The sequence below is a fragment of the Dermochelys coriacea genome, chromosome 13 (assembly GCF_009764565.3).
Source record: "Dermochelys coriacea isolate rDerCor1 chromosome 13, rDerCor1.pri.v4, whole genome shotgun sequence".
In the NCBI taxonomy this organism is placed as follows: Eukaryota; Metazoa; Chordata; order Testudines; family Dermochelyidae; genus Dermochelys; species Dermochelys coriacea.
In genome coordinates, this window is record NC_050080.1 from 39,007,747 (window position 1) to 39,029,225 (window position 21,479).

A 21,479-nucleotide genomic window follows, 5' to 3' on the forward strand; every position below is an offset into this window, starting at 1 on the left:
GGCCCGCAGCCTCCTGCTAGCCCAGCCCTGCCCCCCAAAGCCCTGCCGGTGCCCCTCACTCCCGACCTGCAGCCCCCTGTTATCCCAGCCCTGGGATGCCCCTATAGCTCTGCGGGTGCCCCTCACTCCTGACCTGCAGCCCCCTGTTATCCCAGCCCTGGGATGCCCCTATAGCTCTGCGGGTGCCCCTCACTCCTGACCCACATCCCCTGCTAGCCCAGCCCTAGGCTCCCCCACCCAGCTCTGCCAGTGACCCTCAATGCTGACTTGAAGCACCCTGATATCTCAGCCCTGCACCCCTGGCCTTGCCTGTGCCCCTCACTCCTGGCCCACAGCCCCGTGCGAACCCAGCCCTGGGCTCACTCCTTATAGTTCTTTCAAAGCTGTTATCCCAGCTTATAGGTAGAGTGTGAGATAAGCACCCCTGTTCCCCTGTCTTTGCGGGGGGCGGGGGGCACAGCGCTGCCTGTGTTACCCATCCCGACCTCCCCAGCATAGCCAGGCTCTGCAGGGGAGCCACGTTCTGCACCCTGCCCTGGTATTGGGTCCACACAGGGGATGTACCCCACGGCCCCTCATAGGTGAGAACAGAGCACAACAGTCCTGGATCCCTGACCTGCTGTTCTAACCTACTAGACCCTGCCCCCCTCCTAGAGCTGGGGAGAGAACCCAGGAGTCCTGGTTCCCAGCCCCCCGACTCAAACAACTAGACCCCATGACCCTTCCAAAGCTGGGGAGGGAACCCAGGCATCTTGCTCCCCTATCTAGCACACTCTTCACCCCATTTATCTCTGATAGGGTTAAAACACCCTCTGCACTCACTTTCTTGTAATTTACTCACCAAATCACCGGCCATGTTGGGTCGTGGTCCGGCACTGTAGAGCGGGGGGTTCTGTCCGGGAGTCCAGCTCTGCTCTGTGTCTGTCACGTAGCTCTTCTGAGGTATCTTTGCCTGTCAGACATCCCCTCTCCTCCCGCCAGATGGTAGTCAAGATAATTATAGATTGAAAACAATAGATGACGCCCACTGGGGAGCTTTTACAGTTACAGCTGGTGAGAAGGTGTGAAAATTGGACAGGCGAGGGAGCCTAGGGGGCTAAAACCGGGGTGAAAAAACAACCTCAGTGCGACTTTCACTTGTGTAAACTTCCCCTTTTCAGCCCATGTTGTTTGTTTGTTGGTCGGTTTTCCCCAGAGATTAGGCCAGGAAGGTCCCAAAGCTCAGAAAAGCGTCTCTTCCGGTCCTTGCTCCTGTGAAGGTGGTGAGAAGTAGTTGGGTGGTTCCTTGCAACTGTTGGTGGAATGTCCACTGCAATCTGATCTGTTTAGAACTCATCAGTTCGTGGAGTTTCAGGGCACAAGAAGAGATCCCTGGCCCAAGCGATCCCTGACCCAAGCCCCCACCTTCTGGTTGAGCAGAGCAGTTAGAAAGAGAGGCCAAAGCTGGCTTTAAGGACTCTGAGTCATGGAGAGTCCACCAAAATCCAGAAATAAGGACTACAACCCCCCAAATACTGTAAAATTGGGAAAACCACCTGGGAGTGAATATTTCATCCTCAGTGAATATTCTCGGAGGAGAAAGAGCATGTGTTGAGTTATCTCATGCATGCATGACTCATGGAGTGCTCTTCCCTAGCTTTAACAAACGATCTTGTCATCAAACAGAGGAAGGGACTTAGGGAGCTGGCTTTGATTCCCAGATCTCCCACAGACCCCCCCTATCCTAGATTCATAGATTCATAGATACTAAGGTCAGAAGGGACCATTCTGATCATCTAGTCCGACCTCCTGCACAGTGCAGGCCACAGAATCTCACCCACCCACTTCCACAAAAAACCTCGCCTATGTCTGAGCTATTGAAGTCCTCAAATCATGGTTTAAAGACTTCAAGGAGCAGAGAAGCCTCCCTCAAGTCACCCATGCCCCATGCTACAGAGGAAGGCGAAAAACCTCCAGGGCCTCTCCAATCTGCCCTGGAGGAAAATTCCTTCCCAAACCCAAATATGGCAATCAGCTAAACCCTGAGCATATGGGCAAGATTCACCAGCCAGATACTACAGAAAATTCTTTCCTGGGTAACTCAGATCCCATCCATCTAATATCCCATCTCAGGGGATTAGTCCTATTTACCCTGAATATTTAAAAATCAATTACTTACCAAAATCACATTATCCCATCATACCATCTCCTCCATAAACGTATCGAGTAGAATCTTAAAACCAGAGAGATCTTTTGCCCCCACTGCTTCCCTTGGAAGGCTATTCCAAAACTTCACTCCTCTGATGGTTAGAAACCTTCGTCTAATTTCAAGTCTAAACTTCCTGGTGGCCAGTTTATACCCATTTGTTCTTGTGTTCACATTGGTGCTGAGCTGAAATAATTCCTCTCCCTCTCCTGTATTTATCCCTCTGATATATTTATAGAGAGCAATCATATCTCCCCTCAACCTTCTTTTAGTTAGGCTAAACAAGCCAAGCTCCTTAAGTCTCCTTTCATAAGACAAGTTTTCCATTCCTAGCATCATCCTAGTAGCCCTTCTCTGTACCTGCTCCAGTTTGAATTCATCCTTTTTAAACATGGGAAACCAGAACTGCACACAGTATTCTAGGTGAGGTCTCACCAGTGCCTTGTATAATGGTACTAAAACCTCCTTATCCCTACTGGAAATGCCTCTCCTGATGCATCCCATAACCGCATTAGCGTTTTTCACAGCCATATAACATTGGCAGCTCATAATCATCCTATGAGCAACCAATACTCCAAGGTCCTTCTCCTCTTCCGTTACTTCTAATTGATGCGTCCCCAATTTATAACTAAAATTCTTGTTATTAATCCCTAAATGCATAACCTTACACTTCTCACTATTAAATTTCATCCTATCACTATTACTCCAGTTTACAAGGTCATCCAGATCCTCCTGTATAATATCCCGATCCTTCTCTGAATTGGCAATAGCTCCCAGCTTTGTATCATCTGCAAACTTTATTAGCACACTCCCACTTTTTGTGCCAAGGTCAGTAATAAAAAGATTAAATAAGATTGGTCCCAAAACCGATCCCTGAGGAACTCCACTGGTAACCTCCCTCCGCCCTGACCGTTCTCCTTTCAGTAGGACCCGTTGCAGTCTCCCCTTTAACCAATTCCTTATCCACCTTTTGATGTTCATATTGATCCCCATCTTCTCCAATTTAACTAATAATTCCCCATGTGGCACGGTATCAAATGCCTTACTGAAATCTAGGTAAATTAGATCCACTGCATTTCCTTTGTCTAAAAAATCTGTTACTTTCTCAAAGAAGGAGATCAGGTTGGTTTGGCACGATCTACCTTTTGTAAAACCATGTTGTATTTTGTCCCATTTACCATTGACTTCAATGTCCTTAACTACTTTCTCCTTCAAAATTTTTTCCAGGACCTTGCATACTACAGATGTCAAACTAACTGGCTTGTAATTACCTGGATCACTTTTTTTTCCTTTCTTAAAAATAGGAACTATATTAGCAATTCTCCAATCATTCAGTACTACTCCTGAGTTTACAGATTCATTAAATATTCTTGCTAATGGGCTTGCAATTTCAGGTGCCAATTCCTTTAATATTCTCAGATGAAGATTATCTGGGCCCCCCGATTTAGTCCCATTAAGCTGTTTCAGTTTCGCTTCTATCTCGGATATGGTAATATCTACCTCCATATCCTCATTCCCATTTGTCATCCTACCATTATCCCTAAGATCCTCTTTAGCCTTATTAGAGACTGAGGCAAAGTATTTGTTTAGATATTGGGCCATGCCTAGATTATCTTTAACCTCCACTCCATCCTCAGTGTTTAGCGGCCCCACTTCTTCTTTCTTAATTTTCTTCTTATTTATATGGCTATAGAACCTTTTACTATTGGTTTTAATTCCCTTTGCAAGGTCCAACTCTACTCGACTTTTAGCCTGTCTCACTTTATCCCTACATGTTCTGACCTCAATTAGGTAGCTTTCCTTGCTGATCCCTCCCATCTTCCACTCCCTGTATGCTTTCTGTTTCTTCTTAATCACCTCTCTAAGATGCTTGCTCATCCAGCTTGCTCTACAACTCTTTCCTATGAATTTTTTCCCCTTTCTTGGGATATAGGCTTCCAATAGCTTCTGCAGCTTTGATTTAAAGTAATCCCAGGCCTCCTCTACCTTTAGATCCATAAGTTCTTCAGTCCAATCCACTTCCCTAACTAATTTCCTTAATTTTTGAAAGTCAGCCCTTTTTTGAAAGCCACATCATCTCACCAGGCCTCAGTTTCCCTATCTGTTCAACAACAGTACTGATGCTCACTTCACACTGGAGAGCTGAGGAGGGCTGGACTCACATTGTGAGGCGCATGGGGAATATTTCTGCCTTATAAAGGAACAGAGTCTCCTCTCAACATTACTTGCACAAAAACAGAGCTATTCCATTGGAGTTGCTCCAGGTTTACATTGGAACAGCCGAGGTCAGAATCCCATTTCTCATGTTTTTCGTCCATCGCTCGGACTCCATTTCACAATGGAAAGTTAAAGGCAGAGAGAAGGTCTGCGACAGGCCCAAGGTCCCACAGCAGCTGGGAATAGAACCTAAGAGTCCTGACTCCTTTTCCAGGGAATTGACCACTGGGCCATGCAGCCATCAGGCCATAGAAGGAGGTGGATAGATGGATGTAGGTTGATCAGTGGCCTGGTTTTCAGAGTTTTCCCCCTTTTGATGGTTTTTCTTATATTCTCTTTCTTTTTCCAGCGAACCCCACAACCCCCTCCGTCTTCCCCCTGGTTCCCTGCTGCAGCAAGACTGGCAATGCTCCCATGGACAGCAGTTTGGCCTGCCTCGTAACTGGCTATTTGCCATCACCAGTGGACATCAAGTAGAATTCTGGCAAAGTGACCAAGGGGGTCAAAACTTTCCCAGAGGTGACGATGAGCAATGGGCTCCACACCCAGAGCAGCCTGCTGAGCCCCTCTGACGGTTCCCGGCAGGGTGTCCCCTACCAGTGTGACGTGATGAGTGGGTGGGTGAGATTCTGTGGCCTGCGTTGTGCAGGATGTCGGACTAGATGATCAGAATGGTCCCTTCTGACCTTAGTATCTATAAATCTATGAATGAAGGCATAGCAAAGACAGTGTCGAAGAAGTTCCCTCAGGCACGTAAGACATGTGGTGGGGCTGGTGGGGGCAGCCAGGCTGAGATTTTCAAAGTGCCTAGAGGGTTTGGGAGCCAGTTAATCTTAATCCACATCCCGTAGGTGCCTTTGGAAAAATCTCACCCTGAAAGACTGGGGAAAGTTTGGCCCCGTGTTGAAACACACTGAGCCCTGGTGCTTTGTCATTGCAGAACTCCCGCCCCCAGCACCCCCTCCATGGACCCCTGAATGAGGAAAACCTCAGGGTGAAATGCACCCCTGGGCAGAGACCTATGTTCCAGTAAGGGGGAGATTTTTCAGTCCTGCCTAAAATATTTAGGCACCCGGTCCCCATGGGAAGGTGGCACGTAAATCCATCAGGCACCTTGGGAAATCTTGGACACGCAGCTGGTCTGAAATGGCACCTAAGCCTCATGCTGGCCCTTCTGTACAGGGGAAATCTTCAGCTCACTGCCTTACTCCCTCACCCTCACCCAAATCCAAACCCAAACCCAAACTGCTCCCACTGGGGGAGGGAGAACAAAGCCCATTCGCTGCTTCAGTCCAAAGGCCAGGTTTGTTCACACACAAGGACTCAAAGCAAAACCATGCAACTCGGAGCACAGGGTCCCAGCCCCTCAGGGCCCCTCCAGCCTTCAGTCGGCCGGATGGGGAGCACGCACCCCCTTTCCACCAGGTCCTCTTTCCTGCATGTTTCCTAGGCCTCCTGCCTGTTCTACGTCTAGAGATTTCCCCCTCGGGTGCTTTCCTCAGCACTGAGCCGGAAGCTTTCCGTTATATAGACTGCAGCAAGCAGTCCCATGAAACTCCAATTCCCAGCAACCACTGGCCTTAATGGGGCTATACCCCTTACAAGCTAGCACTCGGTTACACCTCTTTGTCATGGAGCTGTGTGTGTTTCTTGCACTCCGGCTGTTCTCGGGCATCTTTTGAAATGGATACAACCCCAGAGCAGCAAACCTAGGCATTCTGGGGTCAGAACTTGAACGGGTGTAAATCGACTGATCTCCACAGGAGTCAGTGGCCCTGTGCTGACTTACATCAGCTGAGGATTTGACCCTTTTTACGTAGTCAGACACAGTCAGTCCTCTCCCAGTTTTTCTTCTGATGCCATGTCATCCTCTACAGTGCCACAGTCCCCCTTAAACAGGGGACATGTATTGAGGAAAACAAGTTCAAACAAACACAGCTCAAGTTCCTGTTTACCAGGGAGAACACACTCCATGCAGCACGTGCAGAAAGAATGCACGGAGGCATTCAATATTTGCCTAAATGATTTAAGGGCCCTGTTCCCATTTGTTTTAATCCCTTACATGGCTGTGAAGTTAATCCCAGAGGCTGTATAAGGTACTCAGTATAAACACAGCACAACAAGGTGGGGTTTTTACCAGTGCTGGGAGGACTGTAGAGTCAGTACTCTCGCAGAAGGGGAGAGGGGATCTACAGAGAGTGACACTGGACTGTGTTTTCCCCTCTCTCTGCTCTCAGTGTGTGGTTCGACAATGCCACCCCAGGTTCACCTCCTGGTCCCCATCTGCGAGGACAGCACCACAGAGAGCCAGCTGGAGCTGGTTTGCCTCCTCCTGAACTTCAGACCCGGCAAAGCCGACGTGAAATGGCTGGTGAATGGAAAGGAGAGGAGTCCCCCCCTCCCTGGCCTTTTCCTCTGCAATGGGCACAGATGGCTCCTACATGGGGCAGAGCCGCATGAACGTCACCAGGCAGAGCTGGGAGACGGGGGATGTCTACACCTGTCAAGTGACCCACCCAGCAGTGGGAACAGAGCTCTCCATGCACAACACCAGCAAGTGCTTGGGTGAGGGGCTACGTATGTGCATGGCGGGGAGGTAGGGTGGAGAGTTACTCAGAAACCAGCCCTGCCTAAGGGTAGGCAGGATTGCATCTAGATCCCAGTGTGATGGGAGACATAGGAGTACCATAGAGAAATTGATACTGTAGGTGGATGGGAAGAGAGAGATATAATGGGGGGATGGATGGTTGGAATGGATACTACCAGTGTTCTGCTGGAGCTGGATGGATGGATACATTAGATTTTCTGCCTTTCCAAATTATTTATGCTGGTCAATCTCTTTGCATTTCTCAGCCTGCCTCAGAAGACAACTTGACCCAACCATCTACTTAACCAAACCCTCCTATGAAGACGTCATCACAAATTCTGGTCATGTTATCTGTCTAGTTTTGAGTTATGACTTAGCAGCCAGCAGAATCGCATGAAAAGTGGATGGGCAAGTCAGCTCTGCGGCAAAGACAGAACCCCCCCCAAAAACAACAATGGGACCACCAGCCTGGTCAGTTCTCACCCTGTGTTACTGGCCCAATGGGGACAAGGCACCAAATTTACCTGCAAAGTGACCAAACCCTGTTATGGAGAACTAACCCAGGACATAACCATGAGCAATACAGGTGAGTAGCCTTGGCATCTCAAAGGGAAAGGCAAACTCTAGTCATTGTTAATTGGGATTAGAGGGTGAAACTCATCCCGCACAAGTCCTAGGCTGCCTTTAAGTCCCAGTTAAACCCCCAAATAGCACTTTAGCAGAGCCTAGGCTCTCAGCACAGGGGTGTATTTCAGCTGTAATTAATATTTCCCCTGTGAATCTCTCATTCAGGGGATCACCATTAATATCCAGTTGAGAGGTTTTCCCAGTACTCACTGTCTTCTTATCATTGAATGCCAGCTCCTCCAAGAATTTCACTCCCTTGGCTCCCTGGGATCCGGGGATGTAGCCTGTGAGGGACTTAGTGTCCTATTTGTGACTCTGGTCTGATGTGCGTATGTACTTCTTACCTCTGGAAATCAGGCTGGTGCTTGTCACCCGGCATTTGGCCTTTCAGGGATATTTCTGGTGAGAATCTCTAAGAGTGTCCAGTTGAGTTAGGTTCCCAAATCCCATTGAAATACCCAAGGTGTCAAAGTCCCTTAGCCAGCCTTTGAAAATCTCAATTGTGTTGAATTTTGCTGTTAGCGTTTGAAGGAGGGAAGAGGCTCCATCTGAGTGAGCAAATGAGTTGGTGACCCAATGTCATGATGATGCATGGTGGAGACTTGGGGTGAAGAGGAGATAGTGTGGTTCAAGGTTTGGGGTGAGGGTTCAGGTTTGGGACGCCGGACTAGCTCAAAGCCCCCTGCCCATCTGCATTACTGTAAAACCAAGCTGAGGATGATAATCTCGAAGGGGAAGAAGATGATGTCGATGACAATGAAGAAGGAGTTGAAGATGCTGAAGGAGAAAAAGAGAAAGAATGTTAGAATGCTGAAGGAGATGATGAAGATAAAGAGGAAGAGGATGATAATGAAGATTTTGATCTGACAAAGATGACGATAAAGAGGAAGGAAGTAATTTTGAAGACAAGGGAGGTGAAGAAAATGAATATGATGATGGTGATGAAGATGAAGATAATGATGTTAAGTTGTTGCTGTTTAAGGTTGAGGATCTGGAAGTTCACTGTGCATTCTGCAGGGAAGGCTTTGGAGTTCAGCTGAGTCTTTGGTTGATGGTCCAGTTGAGTCTTTGAGTTTCAAGGGAGATGATGCTCAGTGGTTGGCTTTTTATTTTGCCTGGTCTAGTTTCACACATACTCTGAATAACTGCCCTCCCTGGCCCCTTCACACAGTGATAGCTTCTGGATCTAAGTCCTTAACTTAGACATGCTAAGCAAATCTTATTTTTCTCTTACCCCTCTTCCTCTTCATGTAGGCATCAGTAAGAAGGAGCCCTCAGTCACCGTCTCCCGACCCTATCACGAAGACATCTCTGGGAACAGTGTCTCCTTTACTCTCATCTACAAAGCTAGTGGTTTTTACCCTGAAGAGATCAGCATGTCATGGTTGAAGAATAACTTCCTGGAACTCAAGTCCAGTTACAACAATGGCCCTGTGTCAGGAAGTTATGGAAAAGGTGTCCCTCGGTAAGTGTATTCTCAGATTTCAGAGTAGCAGCCGTGTTAGTCTGTATTCGCAAAAAGAAAAGGAGTACTTGTGGCACCTTAGAGACTAACAAATTTATTTGAGCATAAGCTTTCGTGAGCTACAGCTCACTTCATTGGATGCATTTGGTGGAAAATACAGAGGGGAGATTGATATACACACACAAAGAACATGAAACAATGGGTTTTATCATACAGACTGTAAGGAGAGTGATCACTTAAGATAAGCCATCACCAGCATTGGGGGTTGGGGGGGAAGGAGGAAAACCTTTCATGGTGACAAGCAAGGTAGGCTATTTCCAGCAGTTAACAAGAACATGTATTGTTAACATTATCGGCAGATAACCTATGGACCCTGAAGGAGAGTGGACTAAATTAGCCTTTCTCTTAGAGATCATTATTATCCCCTCAGCTCTAGATAATAATTCATAATTGAGTCAATTCCTGGTAGATCTTGCTTCTAAATACAGTCTCGGGCTGTATTTCAGTTTCTAATGCTGAATATATGACACTTTCCATGAACTCTGCATTCACTTGATGAAAATAAAAAGTCTTTGAATGATAATGCTTTGCACTTCCAAAGCACCTTCCACCTGAGTCTGAGTTTCATAAATATTATTGAATTAGGCTTCCTTGACCCCATGTAGCAACTAGGTAATATTATTCACTATTTATAGATCAGGAAACTGAAACTGAGATGTGACACCTGAAGAGCTGCATTCAAGGAGGGAATAGAATCCTCTATCATGACTCTCAGTCCTGTGCAATAACTGTACGAATATTGCAGTTTACTGTACTTTAAACTTTGGAAGAGTGACTAAGGCTTTGTCTACACTACAGAGTTTTGGTGAAAAGTTATGCTGCTTTAATTAAACTGCTGTTGCATGTCCACACTATGCTCCTGATATCAGCAGAGTGAATCCACACTAGCAGCTCTTGCATCAACACAAAGCAGTGCACGGCGAGTAGCTATCCCACTGTGCGACTGTGTTTGGGAAGGGTTTGCAATGCCTCATGGAGCAGGTACAGTCCCATGATTCAGGTTTCTCAATCCCATCATTCCATGAGCATCCGAGTAGATTGTCAGCTGCTTTTCAACTGAAGTGTGTGTGTGTGGGGGGGGGAGGCAGAGAGTGCATGGGGGCAGGGGAGGAGGGAGCGTGTGGGGGCGGGGGACTAGAGACAGAAACACTGTGAGGACGTTCCCTCCTGTAGGGCTCAGCCGTCTCCCCCTCCTCTTCCTGTGCAGCAGCAGCCTGCTCTGCCTGCCCCTAGTTTTGTTTTGATTCCCCCTGAGATCGCCCACAGCCTCCTCACTTTCTGGGAGCGGCATCCGCAGCAGCTCTGTGAACTCTCCACGCTAAGGAATGTCAAAGCTTCCCAGCGCTTTGCAAGGAGAGGGACTCATGCCTACACAGTTAAATGCAGGGCAGCCGAGTTCATCAGCCAACGCCTCCCTCCCTGGCTCTGCACAGCGCGGCAGCCCTCCGTGTCCCGCCGCCGGCTGCGGTGTGCCTGGTGCGGGGAAGAGCAGGAGGGTTCCCCTTTGATTCGCTCTCTGCTGCCAGAGCTCCCCAGGGCTTTGAAAGGGGAGCGGTGCATGGCCTGCAGGACAGTTGAGTTCAAAGCAGCGAGCAGAGCGCTCACGGTGGGCGTCGTGGGACGGGGGGGATACCAGTTCTGGCAATACAACAAATGGAAACGTCTACAATGACGTTTTGTTGCTTTAACTTTGCTACCAAAAGCTTTATGCCTCTCATTGAGTCGTTTTTATTTTGTTGGCGAAACAGCAGAGTTTGACCACCAAAAGTTACTTCTGTAGTGTGTACTCCGACACTGTTTTGTCAGCAAAAGCTGCCTTTTGCAGCCAAAACTGTGTAGTGTAGACAAGGCTTAAGCATGCCAATCGACAGCGAGAAGTAGAGAACAGAACACTGAGCATTTAGGACACTAAGTTTGTCCTAGTAATTTGAAAGTAATCATTGAGCAAAATTGTTTAGGGGATGTTAAGTTAGTTATTCCAATTTTTATTTTGGAGGCAGTGACAATGATTGCGCAGGTTTCTGCAGGCTGAAATGAAATAAGATTTTATGGATTCCTTTCATTTTTAACAGCCAAGATGCATGAAATCTTCCAATATAATCTTTGCCTTTACATTTTAACTACAGTCATGGACACCTTGAATTAAACCTGTTTTCCAGGGAATTTCTTTTCTTTGCAAGATGAAGTCTGTAGAATGACACTCAATGTGTGTTTAAAAAAAAACTGCTCCCTTCACGCAAGACAAGTTGGATTTTAAAATTGTAGTATGCTTTATAGTCAGAATAGTGCATGATCCATCGTTTCTTTGACAGAATCATCTGAAAGAATATAAAATCTAGCATTCATATTTAACAGAGCTAGGGAAAAAACAAACTTCCACACAAACTTCCTCGTGGCTGGACTTTACAAAAACTAGACAAGCCATTTACAAAACACACTTTGCTTCTCTACAAAAGAAAAAGGACACTAAGCTATCTAAACTACTATATGCCACAAGGGGCCACAACAATGGTTCCTGTAACCCACCCAGCAATATTGTTAATCTATCCAACTATACTCTTAGCCCAGCAGAAGAATCTGTCCTATCTCGGGGCCTCTCCTTTTGCCCCTCCACCCCCATGAACATGATACAGTTCTGTGGTGACCTAGAATCCTATTTTCGACGTCTCAGACTCAAGGAATATTTCGAACACACCTCTGACCAACATATTAACCCACAGAGACCTTCCTGCCAACACGACAAAAAGAAGGATTCTGGGTGGACTCCTCCTGAAGGTTGAAACAGCAGCCTGGATTTCTACATAGACTGCTTCCGCCGACGTGCACGAGCTGAAATTGTGGAAAAGCAGCTTCGCTTACCCCATAACCTCAGCCATGCAGAACACAGTGCCATCCACAGCCTCAGAAACAACTCTGACATCATAATCAAAAAGGCTGACAAAGGAGGTGCCGTCGTCATCATGAATAGGTCGGAGTATGAACAAGAGGCTACTAGGCAGCTCTCCAACACCACTTTCTACAAGCCATTACCCTCTGATCCCACTGAGAGTTACCAAAAGAAACTACAGCATTTGCTCAAGAAACTCCCTGAAAAAGCACAAGAACAAATCTGCACAGACACACCCCTGGAGCCCCGACCTGAGGTATTCTATCTGCTACCCAAGATCCATAAACCTGGAAATCCTGGACGCCCCATCATCTCAGGCATTGGCACCCTGACAGCAGGATTGTCTGGCTATGTAGACTCCCTCCTCAGGCCCTTCGTTACCAGCACTCCCAGCTATCTTCGAGACACCATTGACTTCCTGAGGAAACTACAGTCCATTGGTGATCTTCCTAAAAACACCATCCTAGCCACTATGGATGTAGAAGCCTCTACACCAACATTCCACACAAAGATGGACTACAAGCCGTCAGGAACAGTATCCCCGATAATGTCACGGCTAACCTGGTGGCTGAACTTTGTGACTTTGTCCTGACCCATAACTATTTCTGATTTGGTGACAATGTATACCTTCAAATCAGCGGCACTGCGATGGGTACCCTCATGGCCCCACAGTATGCCAACATTTTTATGGCTGACTTAGAACAACGCTTCCTCAGCTCTCGTCCCCTAATGCCCCTACTCTATTTGCGCTACATTGATGACATCTTCATCATCTGGACCCATGGAAAAGAAGCTCTTGAGGAATTCCACCATGATTTCAACAATTTCCATCCCACCATCAACCTCAGCCTGGACCAGTCCACACAAGAGATCCACTTCCTGGACACTACGGTGCTAATAAGCGATGGTCACATAAACACCACCCTATATCGGAAACCTACTGACCGCTATTCCTACCTACATGCCTCTAGCTTTCATCCAGATCATACCACTCGATCCATTGTCTACAGCCAAGCGCTACGATATAACCGCATTTGCTCCAACCCCTCAGACAGAGACAAACACCTACAAGATCTCTATCATGCATTCCTACAACTACAATACCCACCTGCTGAAGTGAAGAAACAGATTGACAGAGCCAGAAGAGTACCCAGAAGTCACCTACTACAGGACAGGCCCAACAAAGAAAACAACAGAACGCCACTAGCCATCACCTTCAGCCCCCAACTAAAACCTCTCCAACGCATCATCAAGGATCTACAACCTATCCTGAAGGATGACCCATCACTCTCACAGATCTTGGGAGACAGACCAGTCCTTGCTTACAGACAGCCCCCCAATCTGAAGCAAATACTCACCAGCAACCACACACCACACAACAGAACCACTAACCCAGGAACCTATCCTTGCAACAAAGCCCGTTGTCAACTCTGTCCACATATCTGTTCAGGGGATACCATCATAGGGCCTAATCACATCAGCCACATTATCAGAGGCTCGTTCACCTGCGCATCTACCAATGTGATATATGCCATCATGTGCCAGCAATGCCCCTCTGCCATGTACATTGGCCAAACTGGACAGTCTCTACGTAAAAGAAAGAATGGACACAAATCAGACGTCAAGAATTATAACATTCAAAAACCAGTTGGAGAACACTTCAATCTCTCTGGTCACTCGATCACAGACCTAAGAGTGGCTATCCTTCAACAAAAAAGCTTCAAAAACAGACTCCAACGAGAGACTGCTGAATTGGAATTAATTTGCAAACTGGATACAATTAACTTAGGCTTGAATAGAGACTGGGAATGGATGAGTCATTACACAAAGTAAAACTATTTCCCCATGGTATTTCTCCCTCCCACCCCACCCCCCACTGTTCCTCTGATATTCTTGTTAACTGCTGGAATTAGCCTACCTTGCTTGTCACCATGAAAGGTTTTCCTCCCCCCCCCCCCCCGCTGGTGATGGCTTATCTTAAGTGATCACTCTCCTTACAGTGTGTATGATAAATCCATTGTTTCATGTTCTCTGTGTGTGTATATAAATCTCTCCTCTGCTTTTTCCACCAAATGCATCCGATGAAGTGAGCTGTAGCTCACGAAAGCTTATGCTCTAATAAATTTGTTAGTCTCTAAGGTGCCAAGGGTACTCCTTTTCTTTTTGCGAATACAGACTAACACGGCTGCTACTCTGAAACCAGGGAAAAAACAGTTTGTTTGGAATGTGATAGCTATAATGTTAGAGACCTGTGGTTATAAATTAACTTTTTAGAGCTGCTACTCTGAAACCTTTTTAGAATTTAAAACCTTTATTTAGAATGCCTATCAAACCATCCTGTGCAGTTTTTTTATCATTGTCTTGCAAGATGTTTATGCACAGTGAAATGATAGAATGGAAAATGAGAGCTTTCTTTGTGTCTCCTTTGTGAGTTTCTTTGTATTTAAGGCTCTGAAGTTCAAATATAGCTATTGTAATTAAAAAGCATTTTCATGCCTTATTCATACAATATGAAAATAGAATTAATTTTATGCTGTAAATATTCATTTTCTGCTGTTTTGTGGACATGAAAAACAATAAAACAAAGACATTACTGCATGATTTTTTAACAAATGTTTGGAAATGCTGTAACTTTGTCATTTAAAATTGTCACGTTTTAAATGAAAAAATATTTTGCCTGCTCTGTTTTAAACTAAACTTTATTACTTTATTACTATTTTTAGGCTCAGTCTTCTGATAAGTGGGTAAACATCAGAGCTTATCCCTGAGCTTTATAGAGGATATACCAAAATAGCTGAAGAGGTTGCCATTTAGTCAACAAAGTAGCTACCAAGCAATATATTTTTGACAAAAGAATGGATACAGATAGGAACCTTTCCCCCTGCCATTCTCTCATATGCACATAATAATGGAAATGGTATTTTTAGAAAGCTCAGAAATGCCTGTAAGTTAGCCATACAAAATGAGCTAAGAAGTAATCTATTTCTACCAAAGACAATGGAAGATTAGAGTATGGGACAGTGTTATCAATTTGTTGTACAATTCTTTATTATGCACTTGGTACCTAGATGTCACATTGAGTGGTGCATTAGAAATACCTCGACAGGATACTATTGGATTTTAAATGCTTTCAGATACTGTTTACCTTTTTATCAAATAGGAATTAATGGTTTTATTCCATCCCATCTCTCTTCCTCATCATGGCATTTCTCTCTTTCCTTCTTGTACTACTCTGGAAAATTAGTGAAGGGAAAGGGCTCTGGGTTCACCCTTTTGAACTAGTTCCCAAGCTGTGCTCAGTTTATACATTCTTGCAAGATCATAGAAATAGGGAAACAATGCTCTTTACCACCCAGGAACAGCAGAAAATACTATTTTACACCATATGGGGAGAAGGGTTCTCATATCCATAGAATTATAGAAATGTAGGACTGGAAGGGACCTCAAGAGGTCTTCTAGTCCAGTTCCTTGAATTAAGGCAGGACTAAGTATTCTCTAGACCATACCTGGCAGGTATCTTTGATTTGTGAAGTCTGAACAGCGCTCTAAAAACAGGCTAAGGCAAACATTGCTAATTTTAAAAATGGCTAAATTTCCTAAACCAGATCTTCCCAGTAGTGTTGTAAGTGCTACTTAATTGCACAGAAGAGTTAATCATTGGTGTCAAATAGAAAGGAGAGAGGTAGACATTGGGGTGGGGCTAGTTTCTGTGGGATGTGGAAGAGATGAGAGGGATCTTGTAGAATGGGGGCAGAGGTTTGTGGCCTGAAATATTGCGGAAGAACAGAGGGAAATATAGGGTGGCAAACACCTAGCTGAGAGAGGAGGTGAGAAGGAAGCTAAGGAACTGACATCAGGACAAGAATGGAGATGGTGAAATGAAGAAAAGAGGACAGGATGGATATGAGGTAGAGAGAGAGAGAAATGGGGAAGGAAAGAGAACCTTTCTGAAGCACAAAGCTACTCGGAGCTCCCAGTGGGCAGTCTGTTTCCACCTAATGCCCAATGCTGGGCTGTGTTTATATCAAAATTGATTCATGAATACTTGTTGAAACAGAATAACTTTAATCATCCTATTTTAATTTTGTTCAGTTCCCAGTTTTTCTCCCAAAATAATAGTATGAGCCTTGCCTTAAAACAGATTTGAGTTTCCTGCTTTCTTACACATTCATATAAGAACTAGTGCCCTACTCTATTTAGTTGGGGATTGGTCCTACTCTATTTAGTTGGGGATAGGTCCTGCTTTGAGCAGGGGGTTGGACTAGATGACCTCCTGAGGTCCCTTCCAACCCTGAGATTCTATGTTCTCTGTGTGTGTATATCAATCTCCGCTCTGTATTTTCCACCAAATGCATCCGATGAAGTGAGCTGTAGCTCACGAAAGCTTATGCTCAAATAAATTTGTTAGTCTCTAAGGTGCCACAAGTACTCCTTTTCTTTTTGTATTCTCAGAGGCAGGTATTAATTTGGAGATATTCACATGGGTTCTTATCCCATCCAGCCAATGGCATGAACAACCGCATGACTCCATGTGAGCCCTGGTGGGAGAGGTGGCCATGAAGGATTTCTATCTCCATTATAATGCTGTCTTTGGTGAAACCAAGACTTATTGCAACCTGAGCTGGGTGGAGAATGTCCCCTCCACTCCAGTGCAGGAGAGTTCCCTATATTCCCAAGGCATTTTCCAGTCCGAAATGCCCCAAGTAATGGGGATCCCACCCCAGCCCTGGAGGAGACGATTCCACAGCCTCACAGACCCCATTACCACTAAAGGAAGTGCAGGAAAATTGTCCTAATTGCAAGAGAGAATTTAAGGGAGAGTGCAGAATGTAATCTCATTGGGTTGTGATTTGGCCAAGACGTTGGGGTGCACACTCTTGCTCTTGGGGAAAGTTCACAGAGGTCTTTCATGGCTGGGAGGTGGTTCGCTGAAAATGTTCTTTCCTTCTTAACCATGGATCGCCCTGGGTGTTGTTTGCTCCACACTTGAACATGGATTCCCACAGTGGCAGATTCACAATTTTGCCCTTATTGTCCCTTCTTATTCCTCAAATTTGTGGTTGGCACATTAGGAATGTCTTCATGGATCTGCAGCCATGACAGGCATCCCATTAAAATCTGTTCTCAAGGAAAAGATGAGCTTGGGTGGGGCAAATTCCATATCGGATTCAGAAGCTGACAAATTCATGCAAACAAAGGAGAGAAACCCCTCAGCTCCATTGCCCCACAGTGGGGCTTGGGCGTGCATATGAATCTGGAATCCCAGCTCCAGCAGCATCCACTTTAGAAACTAATATCATGAATGACACCATGCATATCCTTCACACAACATTCAGTAGAGGACATTGTCCCTGGGTGCCAGGACTCCCATCAGTCTGAGCTTCCCTTCTGAGACTTCTAAAGTGATCTGAGGTCTCCCCTCCCGCATCGGCTTGCAGTGGGAGTTGGGGGACTCATGCCCTGGGGGACCTCGGCAGATCATGGGTGTGAAATACAAATGGCTCTTCTGCCTGTGCAGGTGGTAGGGTTTAGAGAACACAAGTTCTGTCCTGAGCTGTGGGTGCAGTGTGGGGTCTAGTGGTTAGAGCAGGAGGGTCTGGGTGCCAGGCATGACCACGGGCAGGTCATTTGTCCTGTGTACCAGCTGCCATCTCTGGGAAATGGGGATAACTGCACGGAGCTCAGGCGGGTCAGTGAGCTCATGAATTTCAGGCCAGAAAGACTCTGATTTGAGCCACCACAGCTGATCTGTTCCCAGCCATGTTTTCCGCAATGGGGCTTTCTCCCAAAAAAACTGGAGACCTTCAGATTTGCTCCTGGGACCCAGAGACCCAAATAACCATAATGGGACCCAGGAATCCCAATCCCTCGGTTGGTTGGAAAATCTCAGCTGTTGTTCCCACTGCTCCATAAGATGAGGGTCCCGCCCCTTCTACCAGGGAACCCAGTGCCCTATTTCCACCTCCGATGACCCTCAGCCCCTTTCCCAAACAGCCTCTGGGCTTTGCGCCCTGAGAGAGAGGCACTCAGTTACCACCTCGTGCCTGTTGAAATATTTGCTCGGCCCAGCCCTCAATGCTGCCTCCTGCCCCCCACCAGGAGTCAGAAACTGTAATCGACACCCTCTGGAGGTCTCTCTCCTTCCCCGTTCCCTGGAGGACCTCTACATAGGGCAGAACGCCACCATCAGTTGTTTGGTGAGTGGCATGGAGACCCCCGGCAGCCTGGAGGTCTCCTGGAACCGGGGTAGTGGGAGCCCGTTGGCCGTGGTCTCCAGGGAGCCGGTGCTGCAGGAAGATGGCACCTACAGTGCAACCAGCATCCTGCGGGTGTGCGTGGAGGAGTGGCAGGCGGGGGAGGAGTTCACCTGCACCGTGAAGCACCAAGACATCCCGTCGGCCATTGTCAAGAGCATCCGCAAGAGTCACAGTAAGAACTCAGCCTTTCCTCTGTAGGGGGCGCCAGCTCCAATCCGGCTGCAGGCTGGGGGGAGTGGCTGGCTCAGGATGTGGGGAATGGGACACGGGACCTTTTGTCTCTAGGGGGCGCTAGCTCTTATCTGGCTGCAGGTCTTTGGGGCTGGGAGTTACAAATTTGTGGGTGGGACGAAATGGGCAAATTTATGAGACAGAAGGGGACAGAGTCAGGCCTGGGTTTCTGTCTCTGGGAGGGGAGTGGGATGCAGTGGGTTAGAATAGGGAGACTGGAAGCCATGATTCCTGGGCTCTAGCCCCTTTTCAGGGAAGGTATTTGGATCTAGTGGGTTAGTTTGGCCCGAACTCCTGGATTGTATCCATGGGTCTGGGAGGGGAGTGGGGGGTCTAGTGGGATATAGCAGGGCGATGAGGGTGGAGGATGGTAGCCAGGACTCCTGGGTCCCAATCCTTAGCATTAACCGTTTGCTTCTTTCTCATGGCAGTGGTTTCCCTCCAGGCCCCTTCTGTCTACATCTCCCCTCCTCACGCTGAGGAGCTGGCTCTCCGGGAATCGGCCACCATCACCTGCCTGGCCTCCGGCTTCCGGCCCAGAGACATCTTGGTGACATGGACCCAGCAGGACCGGCCTGTGCCCCAGGAAACCTACACCAACATCGGCCCCGTCCGGGAGGCTGGGAAGGAGGAGCGCTACTTCATCTACAGCAAGCTCAATGTCTTGGCATCTGAATGGGAATGGGGGGACACGTATGCCTGCGTTGTGGGGCACGAGGGTCTGCCCATGACCTTCATCCACCAGAGCGTGGACAAAGCCTCTGGTAAACCCACCACCGTCAATGTCTCTGTGATCTTGTCTGATACCGACGTCACTTGCTACTGAGGAGCAGAGCTGCGTGGGCTCCTCACTGCATATCCGAGATGTCCAGGGAACCTCATGGGGTCCGGGATTCCTCTTAGCTTGTGTGTAAAGCTGTGGCAGCTCTGGTGTACAGAGCGTGACTGTGTGTGGAATATGCCCAAATAAAAATGCAACATGCTAGAGTTTGTGATGAAGGGCGTGTCTCTTCTAGCAGAGACTGTCTGTGTCTCATCTACACACCCACGCTTGCTCCCACAGTATCTAGATCTATCCATCCACTTTTCTTTCTTTCTTTCTTTCTTTCTTTCTTTCTCGATAGTCTACATCAATTCATTCTTCCAAACAGGATCCATCCACCCATCCTAGTCTCTGGGGGAGGGATAGCTCAGTATTTTGAGCATTGGCTTGCTAAACTCAGGGTTGTGAGTTCAATCCTTGAGGGGGCCACTTAGGGATCTGGGGCAAAAATAGGGGATTGGTCCTACTTTGAGCAGGGGGTTGGACTAGATGACCTCCTGAGGTCCCTTCCAACCCTGAATTCCTATGATTCTATATCTGTCTCTTTGATTCTGCAATGTCCATGCATGGAAAATTATGGAATCTCCTCTCTGCATCCATCCATCTTCATGCATTGTCATGTTTCAACCTGTCCATCGCTCTGCAGTGAGTTGCTATCCATCCATTATTTTGGCAGAAAAGGATTAAAATAGGGATGCTATAACGAAGCGAGACACCCAACTCCCACTGCAATTGTGAGTTTATCTTTGGCACCTAATTTCCTAAGAGTCCTTTAAAGACCCCAGCCCAGGTGGCTTGTCTCTGGTCACAGTGCAGGTCAGTGGGAGATGTGGGAATAGAGCCCTGATCCCCCATCTCCAAGACTTGTTTCTTAACTAGTGCACCTGTCTAGCAATGTAGCCCTAGCCACTCTGGCGTCAGAACCCTTAGGAGATGCGTCCTCACCTGACCACATAAGGTTAGAGGCAGAGCGCCCAGGAATCTGGTTTTATGTCTTTAGGGTGCTAGGCGGGAGGGTGAGACTGAGTTAGGAGCCTTCATTCCCCCCAGCTGTGTCCCTGGATGTATAAACATGGGGGTGGTGTGCAGGGGAAGTGATTTCACCTCTGTGTCCGGGGTTAGGGAGACCGATACAGACAGCTGCAGCGGCACAGGAGCTAGCAAACAGAGCTCTAAACAGGGGAGTTTGAGTGGGAGTTTGAAAAGGGGGTTTGGATTGTGGTGCTTGTTTGGGGTTTGCTTTTGCTGGGGGGGTGGTCTTTTTGGTGTGGCTTGTGTTTCCCAGATTAACAGGATTTAGGTGGGAAGGAGATGACAGATACAGAGGCAGCTGTGGGAGTGACTCCTGTAGTGGAAGACACATTGAGGATGACTGGATGTGGAAGCTGTGGTATGTACATGATCCTGGAGGGGGGAACCGGTAAGAGTTTTTTCTGCATGAAATGCCGTCTGATAGAGCTGATGGAGGAAAAGATCCGAGGTTTGGAGATGCAGGTGGAAAGTCTGGTTGAGTTCAGGAAGGGGTTTGAGCAGATGATGGAGCAAAGATATGAGGTATCTGAAGGGAAAAGCTCAGACTCACAGATGGAAGCAGGGCTGGGGAATTTTGAGGGGAGACTGGATGAGGAAAGTGGTCAGTGGAAACATGTGACTCAAAGAACCAGGCAGAGGAAAAGACGGGCTAGTGAAGGAGAAATAGAGCTTAGGAACAGGTTTGCAGAGTTGGAAAATGAAGAAGGGGCTCAGCAGGTACTTGTTGAAGGTGGAAGGGTAAGGAAGAAGAGAAGAGAGGCTAGTCCTATAGGAAAAAGGAAAGAGTCAAGGGAGACTACAACAAATATGAGCCCCAGGAGGATACAGGATGGGTTGAAGAGGATTGTAAGGGAAAATAGGAATGGAAAGAACTTGCAGCCAGAGGGAACAGGGAGAGACTGGAGAATAGCACTGTCACCAGGAAAAGGCAGGTCTATGTGATCGGGGACTCTTTATTGAGAAGAATAGACAGGCCTGTAACTAGAGCTGATCCTGAGAATAGAAGGGTGTGCTGTCTTCCGGGTGCTAAGATACGGGATGTAGACCTGAGGTTGAAAAGGATCCTAAAGGGAGCGGGAAAGAATCCCCTAATTATCCTTCATGTGGG

The 21,479-nt window shown here is 47.1% G+C and overlaps 4 gene segments (V, D, J or C); 1 reads left to right on the plus strand and 3 right to left on the minus strand.

Moving 5' to 3' along the window:
- LOC119842119 overlaps positions 1-21,479 on the minus strand; it is a 201,945-nt gene that overhangs the window by 85,233 nt on the left and 95,233 nt on the right.
- Positions 1-21,479, minus strand: part of LOC119842116 — a 172,698-nt gene that overhangs the window by 52,693 nt on the left and 98,526 nt on the right.
- The window catches only part of LOC119842121, a 255,219-nt gene that overhangs the window by 16,759 nt on the left and 216,981 nt on the right, over positions 1-21,479 (minus strand).
- Positions 1-21,479, plus strand: part of LOC122456456 — a 55,100-nt gene that overhangs the window by 715 nt on the left and 32,906 nt on the right.